The sequence below is a fragment of the Polypterus senegalus genome, chromosome 10 (assembly GCF_016835505.1).
Source record: "Polypterus senegalus isolate Bchr_013 chromosome 10, ASM1683550v1, whole genome shotgun sequence".
In the NCBI taxonomy this organism is placed as follows: domain Eukaryota; kingdom Metazoa; phylum Chordata; class Cladistia; order Polypteriformes; family Polypteridae; genus Polypterus; species Polypterus senegalus.
This window is the reverse complement of record NC_053163.1, coordinates 164,714,266-164,729,735: the sequence shown is the minus strand read 5'-3', so window position 1 is coordinate 164,729,735 and position 15,470 is coordinate 164,714,266.

Below are 15,470 nucleotides of genomic sequence, written 5' to 3'. Positions count from 1 at the left end.
TTGACACGAAGGACTCCTGACCCTTTCCTATTAGAGAGGCGCGCATTCCGATTTTACACATTTTCTTGTGTCAGCGAGTGTTTTCTTTTTCACTTCTTTTATATTCGTTTTTTTTTTTTTCCCCAGATGACAGTCATTTGGATTGACGTTAGAATTCCTCGTGTTTAACATCGCGGCAAATTGTGATCGGGCTGATAAGTGTGACACAAAAATAGTTAACGCATCACAGACGAGGTGCCCTCGGGCGCAGTCCGCCATGAACTTGAAGTTCCTCCTTAGACTCGGGTGGGCTTTCTTTTGACAAACTGGTTAAGGGAGATGGAGCTCAGAGCTCAAGGCTGTCGGATCAAAGCTGGGCACAAGACACGCGGCGATCTGGAAGAGCCTTGGATGAGATGGAGACGCAAATGAAATCCCTTTAGTGGTTTGGAAGTACATCAGGCGTGGAAAGGCGCTATATGTTTAGTTTATACCAAAAAACAGCTACATTCTCCCCTTGGGATAAATAAACTTCTATCTATCTATTATATAGTGCCTTACATATCTGTCTCTTTTCTATCTATCTCTGTTATATAGTGCCTTACATATCTGTCTTTCTTTTCTATCTATTATATAGTGCCTTACATATCTGTCTTTTCTTTCTATCTATTATATAGTGCCTTACATATCTATCTTTTTTTCTATTCTATTATATAGTGCCTTACATATCTGTCTTTTCTATCTATCTATTATATAGTGCCTTACATATCTGTCTTTCTTTTCTATCTATCTATTATATAGTGCCTTTATTATATTCTCTGCCAGTGTCATATTGTCCACGTAGTCCTTCAGAGGTGTAGTCATACGGTCGGCTCCAGCTCTGCTTTAAGGCACACAGAGGGTTTTTTAAGTAATCAGCACAGGTTGAGACACCCGTCCAAATTGTTGGCTTCAACTTGCAAGGCTTCATTTACTTCAATGGCTGTAGAACCTCTGGAGGTTGTAACCTGATGAAGGCCCATTTGTAATATTCTGAAATGTCCTTTTTTTCAGTTTTTGCCAACCTAAACTTTAGATTTAAATCTCTGGCAGTTTGCTGCGTACATTTTCATCATTTTAGGTGAGGCATTGCATTGCAACTGATTACATCTGAAGAAAAACTGAGATGCTCTAAAACTTCTGACCGGTAAGCGTACATAAAATTCATGTTAATGCTGACCTTACCAAGATGGCTGACTCTTGGTGACGCTAGTCTGCCTGATGAACAGGCTGAGCTATCAATCAATCAATTTTATAGTGCCTTCCATGTCTGTCTGTCTGTCTGTCTGTCTGTCTGTCTGTTTAGGTATGTTATGTTTAAATTCCCTTTTTATGTCTTTTTGTTCCTGGTGTATCCTTTAAATATCATCATTAGCTTTCTTTTTTGTATCATTATGTATTCTGGGCGCTCGTAATCACCATGTAGTTTCTCTGTATGGCGATATTTTCTGCCTTCTTCCTTGTGTTTTTTGGGGGATTCACTTGTCTGTCATTGAGGGAAGGCTCCCTGTCCTGTAAGGGCTGATGGGAATTGCAGTCCCTCGTGGTTATTGCCATGCGCTTGGCGTTGCTGTGTTCTTCTCATTATGATTATCATTTCTTTGGATGTTCCTAGCATTTGACAAGTTTTATTTTTTGTGATATTTATTGTGTTTTTGACAGCTCCCCATTTGTTCTGCGCCTGCTCCAGCCACAGCGCTCCTGGGCAGACCGGCGAAGTTCCTGGCTGAAGTTTGAAGGAAATTCGAATCCTAACAGGTGTCTCCGTTTGTGTGGCCTTCATCATGAGCAGTGAAAGGTGCTTTAGGAATTACTCCGATGTATCGGTCCATTATACTGTATAGTGCCTTTGGATTCCTCGTCTATCTATCTACGTATTATACAGTGCCTTTATATCCATCCATCCATCTATCTATCATATACTTCATTTTATATGTACCTGTTAATTATGTATAATGTTTTCCCTCTTTGTCTATTTTTATAGTGACTTTTCTGTCCACCTTTTATGAATTATATAGCGCCTTCCTATCTCTTATATAGTGCCTTTCACTCTAATTTCAATTCTATTTACAGTATCTACCCGCTTTCCCACAGTTCTTTGCACAGGTCAAAACCATCCAGTATCTCTAAATGTTCTCTTGCTGGTCAGCCATTAGATGGAGGCCACTTTCAGTAGCGCACAAGGACGTGTAAAGCCGTTTATGATCGCTCGTGTCTTATTTAGAGTTTTGCCAGCTGTGTCGGACTGCGCAGACGCAATTGGCACAAAGTTAGAGTCCTACCTGTAGGGGGCGCCAGTCTATCACATGGCACACCGACTCATTTGCGGTCTGACGTGGTCACCTTAGAGACGCGTGGAGGTGGCGACTGCCCAGATTTGAACCCGGGTGCTCGGATCTGAGAAGCAGCAGCCGCAGATGGAATTCCTTGCCTCCCTGCAGCACCTCAAGTGTCCCCAAGCGAGTCCCCAGACGAGTCCAGCGCCCCTCCTGCCCCGGGTCGCGGCTTTTTAAGAAGGGAAGCGTTCAATAAAAGCCCAGCCGCTCCAACCGGCATAAGAATGCGGCCCTCCTAGGAGAGAACATTCCTGGTGCAGCTCATCTCTCCAGTGAATGGCCGGGGGTCTCACAGGATCACGCGCAAAGCCCACTGAACTGGCGATGGTGCAATCCCAGACTAAACTAACCTGCGGGGTCACGCAAAGTTTACTTTCTCAGAGACGTTGGCAGCGCCGAAGAAACTGAAACTTGACGGCTTAGACCGGCGGCTACAAAGGCCCCCAAAACCCGCTCCCCCGCCTTCCTCCAAACGGTCCTCCTAAAGCAACGACGAGGAGTTACACTCGCAACAGTATGCACAGAAAGAAAGAAAGAAAGAGGGTGCGTTTCACAATCGGGTGGTGCGCATGTGCGGTGAGACGAGGGGGCTGAAGAAGAACAAATGAGATCGTGAAAATGTTTTAATATTGTAATCTGCTATCAGTATGAAGCCCACATTACTATCGTGTCGATTATTCGATTAACGCAGAACGGGTGGGCTGGCAATGCGACGCTTCACAGTTCAATGAAAAGGACGGACTTGTGCGCGTCAGGTGGCACACTTGTGGTATCTTAGCAGCTGCAAGCTGTGCATTTAGTATTATTGGTATTAATAATAATTGTATTATTAGTGGGGCGATGCTTTTATCCAAGGTGGCTTACGACATTTAAGATACATTTGGTCACTTTTCTTTTTCTGGTTCTATTTCCTTACATTTCCTTTTCTGTTTTTAAATAAAAAGGATCATATTTTGATCTGTACCATTAGCGTCTGAAGGATTCAATTACCGATTACACAAGGTACTTTGAAATGTGACAGTAAATAAACAATGGCAACATGAAATGTGAGTATGAATAATTAAATGTGTCACCAAATATATTTCTTTATGTTTTTAAATTATTTCTTCATTAGTCTATTTCAGTGGCACCGCACGCAACGTGAACTACACGGCGCAATGAAAACTGTCACTTCTGTCGTCAAAGTTCAGAGGGCGGGCCTGGCGTGTCCTGTGTTTTGATTGGTGAATCGTCAGACCAGGCGCCTCGTTAGGATCAGCGGAAATGAGGGTCTTTGGACCCCTCTCTGATTTTCGCATGCACTCGAACCAGTTGTGATGGTCTGTCCATTGTGTGTATTGCTTATTGTGCCATGGTGAGGGGCTTAACAATACTGGGTGGTCCAGATCTAATTATGCAATGTTCATTACGCTATAACTTATTCAGTTTATTACATAGAGAATTCACAACTGAATGGAGGACAAGTGGGACATTACATGGAAAATCAGTGAATTAGATAGATAGATACTTTATTAATCCCAAGGCGATATTCACACTCCAGCAGCCGCATACTGATAAAGAACAATATTAAATTAAAGAGTGATAACAATGCAATTAAAAACAGACAATAACTTTGCATAATTTAACGTTTACCCCCCATGGGTGGAATTGAAGAGTCACATAGTGTTTGGGGAGGAACAATTAATTCAATGTAAGTCCATTTTCGTTTATTGCAAGATATTTCGAACAATTCTTTTGTCTTGCATTGTTTTCCTGCATTGCATTAAAAGTTGCCTGATTATATCTGGACCACCCTATATTATTCTTATATATTCAGTGGCCTCCATATCCCATAGGAAACGACACCACTGGCACGGACTAAACCTTCGGCCGCCATCAAGTGGCACATAGCGGGCACTTGACATGCAAGCTCTTAATGAAGCGTTAGGAGTTTGTGGAATTAAAGTCGCCTTTCCCTGCACGTTTATGGGAGACGCACGAGCCACAGGAGCGCCAATCCACGGCAAGTGCGCGCGTCGGCTCTGGCGATGATTCACCAATGATAGCACAGAACGCACTAGAGCCCGCCCCCTTGACTTTGACGAGTGACAGTGACAGTTTCATGTCACCGAGTATTTCATGTCGTGTGAAGCGAGACTAAAATAAACAAATGAAGAAATAATGAAATATATAAAGAAATAAGCAACAAAAGTATTTTGTGACAAATACAATATATGAACACGAAACGAGGGCATAAATAAGTATCATCACAGTTCACTGCAATTTTATTCAGTTGTGTTTTTATTTATTTTTTTCCTCCTTAGTCTTTTAGCCGAGAGGGTCTGGGTGGTCCAGAGGGCGCACGTGTTGCCAGGTAACAGCGCCAAACTGGCCTCTTCATCCTTTTTTTAAAAAAGTTCGCAACAAACGCCTTTCAGTGAGACATCGAGGATCGTCGGTCATCCCGAAGGCATCAAATCCAGCGGAGAAGGGAAGGCTGCTTTCTGTGATCGCGTGATTAAGAATCTAAAATAAAAAGTGAGTGGCGTCTTCTGGGGGTCACAAACTGGGGGTTTCTTTGAATGAATGGTGGTGTCAGTTCAGGCGAGAGCGGGCGTGAGCAGGTGGTTCAGTCTTGGCTCAGAGGACACAAACTGTGGTCACAGAAAGGACAAGACACAGGAGCCAAAATGTCTACTTGGGGTCCTCCGTATGGCATGCAAAGCACCGGCCCACCCTTTAAGGAGCCAAAGTAACTCGCCAGCACAATGTTTGGTCCTCAAGACCTCCAAGTACACAAAGGTCCCAGACAGACCTCCACACACCCCCCCACTTTCCATATAATAATACATTTTATTTATACAAGGCGCCTTTCTGAGAACTCAAGGACTCCAAACAAACAAACAAACAAACAATAAATAAATAAAGAGACATTATAAACAACTTAAAACATCAGAAAAAAACAGAAGAAATAAAAATGAAAACCAAACAAATCCACTGTAGTCATAATTTTAAACAGATGGGTTTTAAGTTTACATTTGAAAGTTGAAAATGATTCGGTATTTCTAAGCTCAGCAGGCAGTGAGTTCCAGAACGGCTGAACGCTCCGCTCCCCATGGTGGTCAGACGGGCGAGAGGTGGACGGTCAGACGGATGGAGGAAGAGGAGGATCTAAAGTTACGAGAGGGAATGCCAACATGGAGAAGGTCAGACAGATATGGAGGGGCGAGGTTACGAATGGCCTTAAATGTTAACAGCAGAATTTTAAAATCAATTTGAAACTTGAGCCAATGAAGCTGCTGCAGGAATGGAGTGATATGGTGAACAGACGGGGTTCGAGTAATGGAGTAAGAGAGGAGTCCAGACGAGAAGTGACACGACTGTGAACCAGGATGGCACTGGTATTGGGGGCTCACGTGAGGGACGGGCAGACGTGATTTGATATTACGTAGGTGGAAATAAGCAGACTGGGTGATGCCAGTCATTAATGTGAGATTGGAAAGATAAAGAGGACTGTCGAGGATGACAACAACGGAGTTATCAGGACAAGAGAAAGATTATCGGCTTTGGATAATGAGGAGTTTGAGCCAATGAGGAGAACCTCAGCTTTGTCACTGTTTAATTTTAGAAAAATTGAAGAAAACCAGGATTTAATTTCAGCAATGCAGTCAATAAGTGAAGATGGTTGAAAGGAAAGGGTGGGTGTCATCGGCACAACAGTGAAAATTAATGTTATCTTTACAAAAGATGTTACCAAGGGGAAGAAGGTAACTAATAAAAAGAAGAGTTCCCAGGACAGAGCCCACCTGAAGTATATAAAGTCCTTACTTGATGGTAGCAGATTTGTTAAAAACCAATGACTCCCTGATCTTTCAAGGACTCTTACTGCATCGCACAGGCTCCATTCTGGTGGGCTTGATCCGCCGGATCCTGTTGCCTAAAACACATTCAACATTTCGGTTTTGTCCACACATTAGGAATCTTCTCAAAGCCCAAAGACCCAACTTCACCTACAAAGCGGCCTTGGTGGAATGACATCGTTCATGGTCAAGCAATGGTTTGAATCCGTGCTGCTGTAGCGAGTGAGTGGTGCTAACGACTGCGTCACCCTGCCGTCACAGGAGACAATGTGAATGAACAGCATGAATCAATTAGGCAGGCAGGGGGGCCTAAAAGGACCTCGTTGTCAATGAATGTATTTCCATCCACACATGCACAGTAAAATGTACCCTCCGTCCACCTTCCGAAGCCACCCATCTTGAGCAGACGACGCCGGAGGCTGGAGCCAAACCCAGCATGCATCGGGCGCGAGGCGGTCTGAATTAATAATCCTAAAGCGGCCCTCAAAATAAAACGTGGGAACAGCCCATTAAGATGGGGGCTGCATCGGCGACAAGCCCCCGCGAACTTGAACTGAAATAAGCGGGTCGTAACGAACTTCGGTGGCCACTGATATCTGTACAAACTGTTCATTTGGGGTTACGGAGAGTCTCAGTTGAACAAAGTGGCCTAAAACAGAATGAACGGTCCCACCACCCCGGCACTCGACGTCAGCTGATGTTCTCCTCTTTGACACGTGCGCCCTTCCCATTAAATCTCCCCGTCGCCTTTTGTCATTTTATTGGGACCAACAGTCCCCGACCCCGAGTCTCTCCGACATGTCGACGCTGCGTCGCTTTGGCTGTGACTCCAGTTCGAGTCTCTTCGTTTTGACCTGCTGGATTTGATTCTGTTCGGCGGATGGGCGCTGAGGATAAACACCGAATTACAGAGACGTTTGTTTCATCGAAGTTACTCAAAACAAAACAAAAAACCAACAGAATACACAACAACAATTACAACTGAGCACAAAATATGACACATGATGCGGCAGTTCAAACTGGTCCTCAGCGCATCGTCGTAATAAAGTTTAAAAAGCACGACCTCGAAATTAGCATACCGAGCGCGCTGAAAGCACGTGACGTCACCGCAGTTCGAATATTAAAGGAAAGAAACGTCGAAAGATCAGCAGGCAGCATTTAAATGGACAAACCTCAAGAAACACAACGGCCACGTTGGTACACTTTTAACTTATATTAAAGGCACATGTGACATGAATTAAATAAAATAAGAGCTGGAACGGCTGAAGGAGCGGCAGCACTGCGTGTACTGATCTCTGATGATACAGAGATGGGAAAGGCGCTATACTATTGATCATTAGTGAGATGGATATAAAGCCATCATAAGATAGATTTGTTTGAAATTTGAAAGGCGCTATATTATATGTAGGATGAAGAGGTGGCTTTAGATAGATAGTTGTGAAAGACACCATTTTTTTTTTGTTCTTTATTTCGCCTTATACAATTTCTTGTATTAGGAATGTTTTAGTTTTCCCCTTGGGGTCAGAGCGCAGTGTTAGCCATTGTACAGCGCCCCTGGAGCAATTACAGGTTGAGGGTCTTGCTCAAGGCCCCAGCAGAGTACGACCTCTTTTGGCAGTGACGGGGATTCGAACCAGCAACCTTCTGGATGCCACTATCTATATGATAGGTAGGAGATGCACCCTATTACAAATACACGTGAAAGGTGCTGCATAACAGATTTGAAAGGCGTTTTATAATAGATGGATGGATTTGATACTCGCTATACTATTGCTAGATACAGGTGCACGATGTACAACAGACAGATAGATAGATAGGTGCCATATAATACAAGAAGAGATTTGAAAGGCACTATATGATGGATAGATAAACTTTATTTGTCCCCAGGGAGAATTTGGCTTTTTACAGAAGCTCAATACGTAAATAAAAAACATTCTATTTTGACAAAAAACAAACTTCCGGTCAAATTCAGGCCAGAGTGACAGTCACAGTGCGGCCTTACTAGCAATGAGCCTAAAGAAAAGGAGATTCATTTTTTAATTTCTTTAGTGAAGCTCCTTCACATATTCCAATGAATGAAGCGCTGCACCCGAACCCAGTCAAACTGGTAATAACCGAGAAGGGAGAGGCAGAGGTGGGGCGCGTGTTGGTGCAGCGCGTGGGAAGCTACCGCTGATGACGTCACAGGAGGGTGCCGAGGCACGTGACGCTGAGCTGCCCGCAAGTGAGTGTCGCGCAGTGTGCGACAGTGGAGGGACACGTACATCTGCAGGCGATGATATTGTTTTTTAGATAGGATAAGAAGTCGAGTAAATGTTTGGCCAGTGTGGGTATTTAGCGCCTTTCTATGCTCACATTCTTATACTCTTAAAATCTAATAAGCTCTCGTGTCTGCCTGCACAGATTGAATCGAGCTATAAGAGCTGATATCATGTGCGTTGAAGGTGACACCTCTACCGGGTGACTTTTAGTTTTAGCAGTAGTTAATACTGTCGCGTGTGCCTACTACACTGAAAGTCCCAATCAACAAAAATGTAAAAACACACAAATACATTAAATTTAATAAAAGACATAAAAAAGGTCACCCGCACTCGTTATTCGCGTTTCCATAGCAGTTATTGAAGTGGACACCAGTAGCCCGGGCATCTCCAGTGGCACAGTGACAGGCTCCATCCAGTAGCCCGGGCATCTCCAGTGGCACGGTGACAGGGTCCATCCAGTAGCCCGGGCATCTCCAGTGGCACGGTGACAGGGTCCAACCAGTAGCCCGGGCATCTCCAGTGGCACGGTGACAGGCTCTATCATTGACTTCTTCACACTTCTGGTTCTTGACTTGCATTTTACCGGGTGGTGTGGTGCTTCGTAGCTCCATTCTGGAAAGGGTTCACTGCCCATGGAGTTGGCTGTTTGGACTTTGAAAAGGTGGACGAAACAGAAATCTTCACTGTCTAGCAGGTGGCCTACAGCAGGTCAAGACCCCTCAGACCTCACCTGCGTCATTCTATGCAGTGAGAGTCCCATTAAGATCATTGGCTCTGGTGCTTCACAATTCTGTTATCAACTAGTCATGGCTGTTTAAGGCGTCTGTCTGTTGGAGATCTAAACAATTAAAAGGTCCATTCTAGAACCTTGACGCGGACCCTAAAATGATTCCCCTTGGCCAGCACTCTGAAGGACCACTTTGGCACTTTGACTTCCAGGAGTGCAGGTGCTTCTCGTTCCCCACAGGTGAAATAATCAAACGCACGATCCAAATATTCAAGTTTGCAAGATGGCCAATCGAAGCCTTGACTTCAAGAAACCTCCTCCGTCTGCACTTGGATTAGTCTTCCACACCCTATGGTCACAAACAAAATGAACATGGCAGGCGCCACTCAAAGCTAAGAATGTTTCTTCAGAGCGACGCCATTTTTGGTTTCCAAACGTTCCATCCACATGAAGGTTCTAGAAGGACCCCCCTAATGTATGTTTGTAAAATCAGGAACCCGCTGGTGTTCAACAAATCTGGAATCATCTCTTCAGGCTCATTTATAAAGCGCTCGTCTTGGACTTAAATCGGAGCGCTTTCTGGCATCCTGCCGATGGATGGATTTTGATAAAGGTTCTGCTATGGCAGCACTCTGAAGAAGCTCAAATTGTTAAGATTGTGCGATAGGTGGCACTTGGTGACAGACCTAACAGAGTCCCGGCAGAGACACAGGTGGGCAGAGACAGAGCTGGCATTTGAGCCAGTTTTACAGCGCTAACTGCTGCACCACTGTGCCACCTTCACAATTCATCTCTCTCTTTCTAAATTATATACAGGACTGGGCAAAAGTACATTTACAGCTCTTTATATGGAAAAAGGTTAGAATTATTACAATAGCTTTATTAGCGCAAATATTGAAAATAATAATGTAAGAATCAACTCTGCGTTTGTGTGTAACTTCCTCTTGGACTCCTCTGTGTAGATATGGATACATGTGAAAGGCACTATATAGATAGATAGATAGATAGAGATAGACGTGAAAGGCACTATATAATAGATAGATAGAAGTGAAAAGGTGCTATATGATAGATAGAATAGTTGGCAGGATTAAATCAATAGATAGATACTCTTTAACAGATTTGGGTGGCATAATGACATAGATAGATGGATATGAAAGGCACTTTATGATCGATGGATAAATCAAAAGATCATTAAATTTGATAGGCACTATGATAGATAAACATAAAAACTGGATTTTATGTATAATAGACAGATGCGTGTATAATAAAAAACATCTTCAGCAGCTTAATAAAAGTGTATATTCTATTATATTCTATTATATTATATTCTATTAAGCTATTGAAGTCGGCCCAGCTTCTGCTTATTCCTGCGGTCCCGAATGGTAGAACGCGGGTTAACGAGTCACACAAACGCAATATTTCGATTTATTCCAAATTTGTTTACTTTGCAAATGTCAAGACCACTGAGTAGAAATGGATCCCCGACAGCCTTGTTCCTGCTTTGTGAAAATCCCCTTTACTTAATCAAGACATCAATATATTTGTTATGTTTTAATTTCGGCGGGTGGCTGAGAGAAATGTAACTTAAAGCAGAGGGAAGCGAGCGGACGGAGTGGCGTAGCTGCTGTTTAGATAACACACTTAAATGAATTTACAATACAAGCAGAACCAAAGCGACACAATGCCGCTAAATTAAGAGGGTCGAGTTCAATTAAAAGGAATCCCGTTCCCCTCCCTGAAAAAAAAAAATCTTTAAGCTACTGCTAGGTATTTAGATTATTATGCCCAGCAATAAAGAATTAAACGGGGATAAAGGGGGTTTCTATGGGAGCACTGGCGTGCAAACTGAGCTAGAGTAATTATTGCTTCATAATTGTGTTCTTTTTCTTTTTTCTTTCTTTTTTTTTTTAACACCCTCTCCGAGCAGTCACACTTGGACCCGGAGTGGTTGTGACATTTAGGAGGCCGGCCATTGTGTGGAGCACTTCAAGTTTAAAAAACAAGGCCGATTCAAGCGGAGGGGCTCAAAGGGATCCCCTTTGTCGGAAAACACATTGAGTTTTGATTTGGGACAATGGTGTTTCTCAAATTTCTTGCAAAAACCTGCACTCCATCTGTGATCCCAATGCAGTTTCTTTCTTATTTCCTTTTCTCCGTAATTCATTTGGCAAAGAAGAAGCAGATGTGTGTGGACGAATTATGCATTTTAATTACCGAGTAATACCTGGAAATGAAAGAAAATCAAATAATAAAAAGGATATTGTTAAGTGATTAACTGTGTACATACGAAAATGCTTGCGAACAAACGGGCACCTCGCTGTGATTAGAAAGCAGATAAATGCGTGCCGAAATGAAGCGAAAAGAACTTTAGAATAAGCTAACGCGGCGCATTAAGAAAAGGGAGAATTACAAGTTGACGTTATGCAATTAAAACAAATCGAGGGAAAAAAAAAAACATATTGAGAGGAGAGGAGTTGTGTGAAATGGCATCCACGCGAGCACACGCATATACGGCAAAGTGTATACGAGACAAGTGTAAAGAAACGCACCGGCACGTAAAACACGAGGCGTCCATTAAAACACATCGACGAACGGAAAGTCAAATGTTGGCGAATCCGCAGCGAGCAACACGTTAGAGGAAGAAAACACAATAAATAGAAATGTACAACTGCACCTCTGTTCTGCCTTTCGCTAGCCGTCCATTTCTGTTCTTGATTTAGGGGAGCACAGAATTCGAAACAAACAAAAAACAACAACCACCCCGGACAGGGCGACGACTGGTGATGGCAGACAGGCGGGTTTGCGTCCACCCATCCTGACATCCATGGACTGCAGCCGTGAATCAAAGTCGGGAGGCTGGTGGAGCTTACGAGGCTGCCGGCGACCGGACGGTCGGCAGGAGCAATAACAGGACAGAGCGTCAGCCGTATATATTATATTATATTATATTAATTATATTATATTATATTATATTATATTATATTATATTATATCATATCATATCATTGTTTAAGCCCGCTTAATCCTGATCATGCTGGTCAAAAGGGACTGAAGCCGCAGGAAGCACTGGGGGTAACGCAGAACAATCCCTGGACAGGCCACCAGCCATATATTATATTATATTATATTATATTATATTATATTATATTATATTATATTATATTATATTATATTATATTATATTATATTATATATTTCAATTCAATTGTATTGTCCCAAGAGGGGTATTTGCTTTGTCCACAGGTTTAACATAAAGATTACATCATTACATTAAACATATAACACGAAGATCTCAGTCATCCAACAGAAAGAAACAATACTGATGGTCAAACATTAGAGCCAACGTTTTAGACAATAAATGACACCAAAATGTAGACATGACTATAATGATTGATGCAAATGTTATCTGTGCATTCTGTGGAAGTTAAACTTGTTTTAAAGATAGTTGGCATGATATACAGGGGTGGGCAAGTGTGCGACACACCGAGTTTCTTTTTGTATTATTATGTATTGACTTATTGTGCCCAAGTGCACTGTGTCATTCATTGTGACATTCTATCCACTTAATAAAGATCATCCCAACCTGCGTGTCTTTTTCCATATAAATAACTGTAAATGTACTTTTGCCCACCCTTGTATTATGATACGATATATAATATTTTTTGGTTTGGTTTTATTATTTTATGATATGTTATAAACATAATATAATAAAACATAATATAATGGGATAAGTAATCATCTCTCTAATATGTTATAAATTATACTATAAAAAGATATTCTTGTATATCTACACTGCTCTGGATTGAGCAGGCTTGGACAATAATTATATAATATTAATTTATTATATCAACACATTTGCATTTATTGTCCCTAGAAGGAAACTTGCTTTGTCAAAAGAGCTCATCATAACATTAAAAACACACCAGAAAGAACACAGCCATTAAAATAAATGTATGACATGAAGATAAAATCAAACGTTAAAAAGTTCTGCCTATTTAGACCTGACTGTTTATTGTCTGATTTTCTTAAAGCTGAACTCCTTTCGAAGGATTGGGATGAGATTTTAGATTATGATGTCATAAATATTCCGATGTGACGTAACACGATGAGGTTTTAACGAGGCCATCGCCCCTCGGGTGTCACGTGACGTTACCCATCCATTTATCCGTCTCCCAAACCCGCTTGTCGTGAAGCTGGGGCCTCTCCGAGCAATCTGAGGGTCCCAGGCAGGAATCGTCCCCGGCCGGTGCGCCACCAGAGTAGTTGCCAGGCCATTCAGGTCGGGTTCTCGTCTAAATCTTTCTCATGTTCCAATTAAAACGTTCCAATGGCCGCCCTTTGTGTCAAGGGACGTCCGGGTATTTTGGCAGCTCTACTTGCAGGCGCACTGCCTCTGTGGGCGAATGAAGAGACGAAATAAGAAATATGGAGGGCAGTAACACAACGCGAGCCACGGGTACTAAAAATCTGGGTGTTACTCCACGGGGCTCCGTTTCATGTGGATGGCTGCCTCGTATGAAATGATTCGGCCATCGGTTGCCCGTTCATACAGCGAGTCACTGCTGTGGATGGCCCTCCAATGTGACGTTTGTGCAGAGTCACAGCCCTCGTTTCCCGTTTTAGGAAACCCACCGACTGAAGTGTAAATGGCCGCTGATTTTCGTTAATGCCTTCCCTACTGTGCCCTGTGTGTTTATTTGCCACTGGTCGCCACCCCAAGGCCAGTCCGTGTCCCGGTGGCCTTCATGAGGTACGCGCGGCCCGACATCTCTAATAAAGCGCCTTTAACCTTTTCGTGCACGCGGGGCTCTTTTTATTACGCGTACAGAAATGTGTGTTTTTTTTTTCAGCGCAATAAAAGCATTTTTTAACCACACTTCTGATTCCATGCGATCGTTTTAATTTCGATTTTACTTTGACAAAAAAGTCCACTTAAACGCTATTCACATCATCCGACAGCGCATTTAACCCTCAATAAGATAAGAGAAAATTGCCAAGCACTTTAATCCGTGCCCGAGGGGGCTGCAGAAATGAAGGAGGAAGGTGGAGGGGGAGAGAAGTGGACCTTTAAAGAGCTTCACAAACCACACAATAGCTGTGAGAATGTTAGGGGCGAAGCCGCCAGTTTCTGGCCCGATTTGGCAAGCCCCCAATTAGAAATAAGAGTATTATAATATGGTCCGGCTGAACCAGAGGATTTTCTCCCAAGGTGCGCCCGTGTGATTCACAGCCCCCTTTTATTTGATTTGGTCTCAAATCTCAGCTTCTCAAAGTTTGGCGACACGGCTAATGCTGACAAGCGGCCACTTTTCAATATCAGTTCGAGTCGAGATGCCACGTCTTCAGTTCACTGCGACACTTTACGAGGTGTCGCCTCTTAGAGGAATACACGCGTGAGTTTTGCAGAAGTAAGACGCTTTTGCCGAGGATTAAACAGAAGGCAGTGAATAAAAACGGGACATTTAAAAAAAAATGTATTTATCGAAACAAATCCTGTCGCAAATTCGCCCACTTCAAAGCCCTCCTCTCATAGGACACTTCACGGGGTTGGTATAAAAGAAAGGAAGAAAAAAAAAACCCTTTTTGTGTATGCATGTGCACAAGTGCTCCGGAAAAAAAAAGAAAGAAACTTGAGGGTAACCAATAAAAGCTTATTTTGTTTAGTTATTTTAAGGCTTTGTTAAGTGCCTTAAGGGGGATGCTTCCATTTGTTAAAGAGGGCTTCATCACAAGAGCTTTTCATGTGAACCTAAAGGTTAACAATCTAATGAGCACTTGGTGAGGAGATGAAGCGTGTAAGCGGAGGCGAGTCCTCTTTCCCAAATCCACGTCCCCCCTTACGTGCGACTCTAACCTCCCCTCGTCTGAAACTTCAGCAGGAGGCCTCGGGGAGCCAAACTGGGGTCCAGCAGGGCCTCCACGGGGGCGGCAAGGCGCCGCAAACATGCTGCTGCATATGTCGGGTCAACGGGGATTCCAAAAGAAGCTCGGCACAAGAAAGACCCTCCATCATATGTAGCTTTTTAAAAGTGTGAAGAAGAAGAAAAACAGAAAAGAAAAAATGCGAGCGACACTTGTGTGCGCCGCATGCTTGGCGACAGAATGAATGGCGCATGAAAACGCGCCCCACCCCCAGCCCCCGCCCGATCATAATTGTATAATTAGGCTTTATCGGTATTTAATCAGAAAACTGTAATACAGAAATAACCGGCGGCGAGCAGATGGGCAGCCGGCATCACGAGGAGTCGCGGCAACCTGTAACGAAGTGTAAGAAAATGCTGGCAGGTAT